The following is a 9,165-nucleotide window of genomic DNA, read 5'->3' as shown; positions in this document are numbered from 1 at the left end:
TTTTGGATGTGGGGCTCCATGCTTTGTTTTATTGATTTTTTTTCTTTCAAGTCCATTTTCCAAAATTTGTAATTTTGTGGTGAACTTTTAAAATCCAATTTCTTTTCTTCCTATACATGTGTATGGGAATGCAAAATCAACCTAAAAGGTAATTTCCACTCTCAAAGTCAATTTAAGAAAACCCCACTACATGTTTGTTATATGTTCCCAGACAATAAAAATCGGCCAACATTCGGCCCCTGTGTACTGCAGCCAGTCCGACAGAAGCTGGCCATTTGGCCAACTTCTGTCGATGAGGCTTGACCGAAAAAAGTCTGCCGACTAATGGCTGAGAGCGCTGACCAGTGTAGCATCCCCTTATCAGCTCCTCAGTTTTCTGTCATTCAACCTGCTAGATTGAATACAAAAATGAATAAAACTGTGTACCAGGCTTAAGTCTGCTTGTTGAGTACATTGTGCATTGGGTCCCTGGAGCACGGCACTCCTTTTGACACATTAAAAATGGGGTACACCTTGTGTGGCTGTTATCTTATCTCAACAGTTGTTAAAGTGATTTCAAAGGTTTGTTTTATGAAAAAGTCACGTGACCAGCTACAAAGTGTAGGACGAGCCAGTGATATCACGTCCGGTCATGGCTGAGACCAGGAAGTAGGTATTTTATCAATACTGCTTGTGTTTAACCTAGATGTAAGGTATTATGCTTTAATAAAACCATTTCCTCTGTGCAATTACTACACTATGGAATTCTTATTTGTCTTGTATGGCCTGTGAATGGAGGAGAGGAGGGGATTCAGGACAGCATAGCGGATATTTATTCCTGGGTTTATGCTATAAGGAGAGGAGAGTGTAATGTGATTGTCCATAAAGGATACATATATTACAGCCTTGTCAGACTAGCTGTGGATTTCGATACAGGAGAGGAGAGTGGAACATGAACTGTTGCTAAGGATATGTACCAAATATATACCAAAGTGCCACTAGACCTGTTGTGGTCTTTGTTGAAGGTGACCTGCTAGGCAACACCCCTGGTGGATAACTGGATGGTGGGAGCTATTCTGTTTCACAGCTTTCAAGAACTGTTTTTTGAGCACGTGACCTTCACATCTTATCACTTTTTGATGCACAAGCACTTTATTTTTTGTGACCTATTTTAATATTTTTTATGTAAAATCCGATGGATGTCTGCTTTTGGTTCAAGCATTTTATCACTTTTTCACATATTATCGCATATTACTGTATTTTTTTTTTTAATTAGGGTTAGCCATTTATGTGTATTTGTCTATTTTTGCTGTTTAGCTTCTTTAATTAGTGCACGTTATCACAGTTTCACATATTATCGCATAATACTGCAATTTTTGTTTTGTGTTTGTTTGAAATTATGGATAGGCATTCATGCATATCTGTCTATTTTTGCTGTACAGCTTCTTGAATTAGCGCACTTTATCACTGTTTCACATATTACCGTTAGGGATGAGCTTGATGTTCGGGTCAAACATAAGTTCGGATTGAACATGGGGTGTTTGTCCGTTCGCCGAAAAACAAACATTATGGGGCGTTCGCACCAAATTTGAGCGCCGTGGAATGCCCCATAATCGCAGTGCTTTACTTTATGATAATTGGCCAAAGCATGCACCTGACTTGCATTCTTTGGCCAATCACAGCGCCCTCTGCTAAGAGAGCCATAATTGGCCAAAGGCCAGTCTTCTCCTTCTCCCCCTGCTTCTTCTTCCGCTCTTCTTCTGTATTCTTTGTCCGGTGTTCTTCTTCCTCTGCCGCTGCTCCCGCCGACGACCCTCCTCTGATTCTGCGTCCTGCTGATCTGTCGGCGCTGATGTCTTGCATTTCTTAAATAACGATGCGAGCTTGGCAATCGGATTATGTCATTAGGAGGCCACACCCCCTTGTGACATCAAGGACCCAGGTGATGTCACAAGGAGGAGTGGCCATTGATTAGTGTGAATCGAGCCAAAAGGGGGCTGAATACAAATGTGTGCCACACTTTTCATATGTTTAGTTGTAATACATTTTCCTTCCACTTCACAATTAGGTGCCACTTGTGTTGGTCTATCACATAAAATCTCAATAAACTACATTAAAGTTTTTGGTTTTTAACATGACAAAACGTGGAACATTTCAAGGGGTATGAATACTTTTTCAAAGCACCGTAACAAAACATGTATTAGTGTATTTAACAAACCAAATAGAAGCAAATAAGAGAAGCTCCTTGGTAGGATCTACATATACTTTCAATAATAGGGTCACTTTTTTATAAGCCCCCCCCCCCCCCCGGTTCGGTTCGCAGCAGAACATGCAAACAGGCAAAAAATTTGTTTGAACACTGTTAAAGTCTATGGGACAGGAAAATAAGTAATCAAAAGTGCTTATTTTAAAGGCTTATATGCAAGTTATTGTCATAAAAAGTGTTTGGGGACCCGGGTCCTGCCCCAGGGGACATGTATCAATGCAAAGAAAAAGTTTTAAAAACTGAAATTTTTTGGGGAGCAGTGATTTTAATAATGCTTAAAGTGAAACAATAAAAGTGAAATATTCATTTAAATTTCGTACCTGGGGGGTGTCTATAGTATGCCTGTAAAGTAGCACATGTTCCTCATGTTTAGAACAGTCCAGGAGCAAAATTACATTTCTAAAGGAAAAAAAGTCATTTAACCACTTCAAAGTATGCCGACCAGCGCACGATGATGTACGTCGACAGAATGGCACGGGCAGGCAAATGGGCGTACATGTACGTCCCTTTAAATTTGCTGCCCTGCCATCGGGAGCGCGCCACCGCCGGCGCGCTCCCGCGCTGGTCGGGACCTCCGTGAGTCCGGTCGCTGGACCCGCGGACTCGATCACCGCGGGCATACCCGCGATCGTCTCACGGAGCGGCCAAATGAAGAAATGCCGTTGTAAACAGCATTTCTCCATTCTGCCTAGCAACTAGTGCATGTGATTGGAGCAGAGATCAGTGTAAACTAAATGAAAGCCCAACCCCCCCACAGTTAGTAACACACCCCTAGGAACACTTAACCCCTACACTGCCACCAACTGGTTAACCCCTTCACTGCCAGTGTCATTTACACAGGAATTACTGCATTTATATAGCAGTGATTACTGTATAAATGACAATGGTCCCAAAAATGTGTCAAAAATATCCGATGGGTCCCCCACAATGTCGCAGTCACAATAAAAATCGCTGATCGCCGCCATTACTAGTAAAAAAAAAATAATAAAAAATTATTAATAAAAATGCTATAAAACTATCCCTATTTTGTAAACGCTATAACTTTTGCGCAAACCAATCAATAATCGCTTATTGCGATTTTTTTTAATCAAAAATATGTAGAAGAATACGTATCGGCCTAAACTGAGGGGAAAAAAATGTTTTTTTATATGTTTTTGGGGGATATTTATTATAACAAAAAGTTAAAAATAATGCGTTTTTTTCAAAATTGTTGCTCTATTTTTGTTTATAGCGCAAAAAATAAAAACCACAGGGGTGATCAAATACCACCAAAAGAAAGCTCTATTTGTGGGAAAAAAAGGACGTCAATTTTGTTTGGGAGCCATGTCGCACGATCGTGCAATTGTCAGTTAAAGCGACGCAGTGCCGAATCGCAAAAAGTGGTCTGGTCTTTGACCAGCAAATTGGTCCGGTCTGAAAGTGGTTAAAACTACTCGTAGCTATAATGAATTGTGGGGTCTTGCCAATACAGATAAAAGTCATTGAAAAAAACGGCATGGGATCCACCCAGTTCCTTATCGGTCCCTTTGTGTCTGGTATGAATATTAAGGGGAACCCCGAACCAAAATTAAAAAAATTGAGTGGGGTCCCCCCAAATTCCATACCAGGCCCTATGTTGATGGAGACAAGGGCCTCATCCCCACAACCACCAGGCTTATTGGAATCTGGAAGCCCCCTTTAACAAGGGGACCCCCAGATCCCGGCCACCCCCTTGTGTGAAATGGTAACTGGTACCCCTACCATTTCACAAAAATTGGTAAAAATGACATGACATGGCTTGAGGACATGTCCTTTATTAAAAAATAAAAAAATAAAACTGTCCCATGAAGTCTTCCTCTTCTCTTGCTCGACCCCCCTCTTTTCCTGCGGCCTACCAGGTTGCGTGCTCAGATAAGGGTCTGGTATGGATTTTTGGGGTGGCCCCCACGCCATTTTTTTTTACATTTTGGTTCGGGGTTCCCTTTAATATTCATACCAGATCCAAAGGGACTGGTAATGGGCTGTGGGGAATCCCATGCCATTTTTTTCAATGACTTTTATCTGTATTGCCGAGACCCGACAATTCATTATAGATGCGAGTAGTTTTAAATGACTTTTTTTCCTTTAGAAATGTCATTTTGCTCTCAGACTGTTCTAAACATGGGAAAGATGCACCACTTTACAGGCATACTATAGACACCCCCCAGGTACAACATTTAAAGGAATATTTCACTTTTATTGTTTCACTTTAAGCATTATTAAAATCACTGCTCCTGAAAAAAAGTCAGTTTTTAAAACTTTTTATTTGCATTGATACATGTCCCCTGGGGCAGGACCCCGGTCCCCAAATGCTTTTTATAACAATACCATGCATATTAACCTTTAAAATTAGCACTTTTGATTTCTCCCATAGACTTTTAAAGGGTGTTCTGTGGCTTTCGAATTTGCCACAAACACCTTATATTGTTCGCTATTCGGCGAACGGGCAATGTTCGGGTCGAACATAAAGCTCACTACACATCACATGTGTTGTATGTAAAGGCAAGAAAAGAGACTCCTACATATGAAAAAAAAAAAAGATACAAAGGGGGTCATTTACTATAGCGCCGCGACGCTAATACGTGCAAATTTGCGCTAATTAGCGCTAAAACGGAATTCACTATAGCGCCGGTGAGAAAATACTCCCAAAAATCAAATTTACTATAGTTCCCTAAAACCAAATAGCGCCCAAACCCTTACTCTGCTAAAACCTGTAGAATTGCACATGGAAATAATGTTTTAGAGCATGACATAATTGCCTAAATGGTATTGAAATATGCAGTATATTATTTAAAGATAATCTGCTTTTAAACTATGTGGAAAGGTGATTTCTACACTGAAATATCTTTAAAAGTCTGAAAAGTGAAAAATTCCCTGTTTTGGATAACTAGGTGCCAACACAACCGAGCATGCTCAGACCTGCAAATAACTCTCATTTTAGCTCCAGGGTCTTTTTTACCCGGCTCCATAGTAAATACCGAAATGAGAGCTAATTAGAGAGCATTTTTTTGGAAGTGAAAATCTGCACAATTATAGTCCAACACAAGTTTTAGCCATTGATTCTAATGGGACAATTGTAACTTTCACAAAAAAAACTTTTAATGTTGAGATGAAATGTATCTTTCTCTGAAATAAAATTTCATTTGCAACATTGTTGCTACTACATAAAATATTTTGTTTTTAAGAATATTAGAATGTGGGATGTTTTGATGTTTTGGTAAAATATATTTTTCTCTCTCACTTTCACTTGTTACTCTCCATCTCACAACAATCTTCACCCAAAACTCACACAGGTGTCTTTACAATCCACAAACAATACCATTGCTGATACAAATTTAAAATTAATCACATTTTTTGTGCTTTTTATTATTTCCAAACATTCATAATTTGAGCCCAAAAATGTGATATGTACCAACATCAGAAATCAAAATGTAATTCCCAAAAATGTGAGGGTAATATCACTATTCTACACTCACCTACAAAAACCACCAAATATCACAGAATAAATCAAGAAGAATAACTCCTGAGTAATGTAATTCCATCATCTGTCCAAAGAAATGCAGTATTTATGTGTATTTATGAGTATTTATGTGTAGGAGGTTACCCCCCCCCCATGTGACGGCTCTGTGGCTTAGAGGTTAGAACTTCTGCTTAGCATCCCTGAGTATCTGGGTTCTAATCCCCAACATGCTGCTTCATGTAGAGCAGTTGTCTCGTCTCTCAGGTCCTGTAACTATGTCTAAACATAGTATTTATGTGTAGGAGGTTCCACCATCATTGTAAATCTTGCCAGATACACTATTTAGCCAAAAGTATTGGGATGCCTGCCTTTACACACACATGAACTTTAATGGCAGCCCAGTCTTAGTCCGTAGGGTTAACATTTGATTTGGCCCACCCTTTGCAGCTAGAATAGCTTCTGGGAAGGCTGTCCACAAGGTTTAGTGTGTCTATGGGAATGTTTGACCATTCTTCCAGAAGTGCATTTGTATGGCCAGGCACTGATGTTGGATGAGAAGGCCTGGCTCGCAGTCCCTGCTCTAATTCAGCCAAAAGGGTGTTCTATTGGGTTGAGGTCAGGACTCTGTGCAGGCCAGTCAAGTTTCTCCACCCCAGACCTGCTCATCCATGTCTTTATGGACCTTGATTTGTGCACTGGTGTGCAGTCATGTTGGAACAAGAAGGGGTCATCCCCAAACTGTCCCCACAAATTTGGGAGCATGAATTTGCCCAAAATGTCTTGGTATGATGATGCCTTAAGAGTTCCTTTCACTGGAGCTAAGGGGCCAAGCCCAACCCTTGAAAAACAACCCCACACTTTAACCCCCCCCCCCCCCCCACCAAATGATTTGGACCAGTGCACAAAGCAAGGTCCATAAAGACATGGATGAGCAAGTTTGAGGTGGAGGAACTTGACTGGCCAGCACAGAGTCCTGACCTCAACACAACAGAACACCTTGGGGATGAATTAGAGTGGAGACTGTAAGCCAGGCCTTCTCATCCAACATCAGTGCCTGACCTCACAAATGCACTTGGAAGAATGGTCAAACATTCCCATAGACACACTCCTAAACCTTGTGGACGGCCTTCCCAGAAGAGTTGAAGCTGTTATAGCTGCAAAGGATGGGCAAACTCAATATTGAAATGTGCGAATAAAGGCAGGCTTCCCGATACTTAGGCCAATATATTGTATATTGCTTGTGACACTGAGCATGGCTATGGACTTAGGCTTGATTCACACTAACGCGTTTTTTGATGCATTTTGCATTTTGCAGAAATGCAAGGACATTTTTTAACATGGGTTCCTATGGAACATGTTCACATCAATGCATTTTTGTGCCTCTGCGTTTTTGAAAAGGGTCGGGGACTTTTTTTCATGCAAAATGCAGCGTTTTGCATGTAATAGAAGTCAATGGACCTGCATCAAAAACGCAAGTACCGCTTTTTTACCGCGTTTTTATCGCGATTTTGCCGTGATTTTGCGTTTTTTTCTTCATTTTTTTCACTGTATATATCTGGTTGCTATGCAACCACAGTGTAAAAAAAACCGCAAAACGTGGCAAAATCGCGGTAAAAACGTGTGTCCAAAAACGCGACAAGCACCGCAAAAAGCACTGCAAAAACGCTCAAAAGCAACATGCATAGATGTGAATCGAGCCTTAGAGCTGGTTCACACCACAGAGATGCAGACACCATGTGTGAGGCTGCCTGCTGGCTTAGTGTGTAGCAATTCTTTCTAGCAGCACTGGGGTTGCTGGTTCTATTCCCCCAACATGCTAATGCTTGTGTTGAAGTTTATATGTTCTCCCTGTGTGGGTTTCTCACTACAAGCCAAAGACATGCTGGCATTTTATTTGTCTCCCGTCCAAATAGTCTCTAATGTAAGAAAGTTAATTTTGGACTTTAGATTGGAAGCTCATTGCAGCCAGGGAGTGATGTTAATGGGGGTTATTTACGAAAGGAAAATCCACTTTGCACTACAAGTGCAAACTAGAAAGGTAAAGTGCACTTGAAATTGCACTGAAAGTGCCCTTGGAAGCGCAGTCACTGTAGATCTGCTGATTTTATCATCCAATCATGTGCAAGCTAAAATGCTGTTTTTTATTTTCCTTGCATGTTCCCCTCGGATCTACAGCGACTGCATTTCCAAGTGCACTTTGCACTTGTAGTTTGCAGTTGTAGTGCAAAGTGGATTTGCCTTTTGTAAATAACCCCCAATGTTTGTTAGCACTAATCATGCCCAGGGACTTGGACATTTACAATTGTAGGGTTTACACTGCACAGGTACATATGCTTAGAAAACTGTTGCTTTGTGGATGCAAATACACTTCGATCTTTGGCCTGTAGTTGTAGATTTGATGCACATAACCAAGGGCTAACACAGGTGCAAATAGTATGATGTGTTCCTGCCCATCAGGTACAATCACTTTAGACATACATGAAAAGACAGATGGAAAGATACTGGTGGGCATGTACTTCTATCAGGGCCGGATTAACCCTTTCATGACTAAGCCTATTTTTGGAATTTGGTGTTTACAAGTTAAAATCCACATTTTTTGCTAGAAAATTACTTGGAACCCCCAAACATTTTATATATATATATATATATATATATATATATATATATATATATATATTTTTAGCAGAGACTCTAGAGAATAAAACGGCGATTGTTGCAATATTTTATGTCACACGGTATCTGTGCAGCGGTGTTTTAAACGCAACTTTTTGGGAAAAGGGAAACTTTCATGAATTAAAAAAAACGAAACAGTAAAATTAGCCCAATTTTTTTCCATAATGTGAAAGATAATGTTACACTGAGTAAATAGATACCAAACATGTCACACTTTATAATCGCACGCACTTGTGGATTGACGACAAAGTACGGTACTTAAAAATCTCAATAGGCGACGCTTTAATTTTTTTTTTTACAGTTACCAGGTTAGTGTTGCAGAGGAGGTCTAGTGCTAGAATTATTGCTCTCGCTCTGACGGTCACGGCGATACCTCACATGTGTGATTTGAACACCGTTTACATATGCAGGCGCGACTTCCGTATGCGTTTTCTTTGCTTTGCCAGCTCGCGGGGACGGCGGGTGCTTTAAAAAAAAATGTATTTTATTTATTTGAAAATGAATAAATTGTTTAAAAAAAAATTGATCACTTTTATTGCTGTCACAAGGAATGTAAACATCCCTTGTGACAGTAATAGGTGGTGACAGGTACTCTTTATGGAGGGATCGGGGGTCTAAAAGACCCCCCACCCCACCTTTACACTTCAATGTATTCAGATCGCCGAAAACGGCGATTCTGTATACCGTATATTTTTTTTAAAAACCGGCGCCATTGGCAGCTGAGTAAACGGGAAGTGACGTCATGACGTCGCTTCCGTGTTTACGATTA

This window comes from Lithobates pipiens, unplaced genomic scaffold (genome assembly GCF_037356315.1).
Source record: "Lithobates pipiens isolate NorthernLeopardFrog02 unplaced genomic scaffold, aLitPip1_a1.2 Scaffold_22, whole genome shotgun sequence".
Taxonomy (NCBI): domain Eukaryota; kingdom Metazoa; phylum Chordata; class Amphibia; order Anura; family Ranidae; genus Lithobates; species Lithobates pipiens.
Note: the sequence above shows the minus strand (reverse complement) of the source record.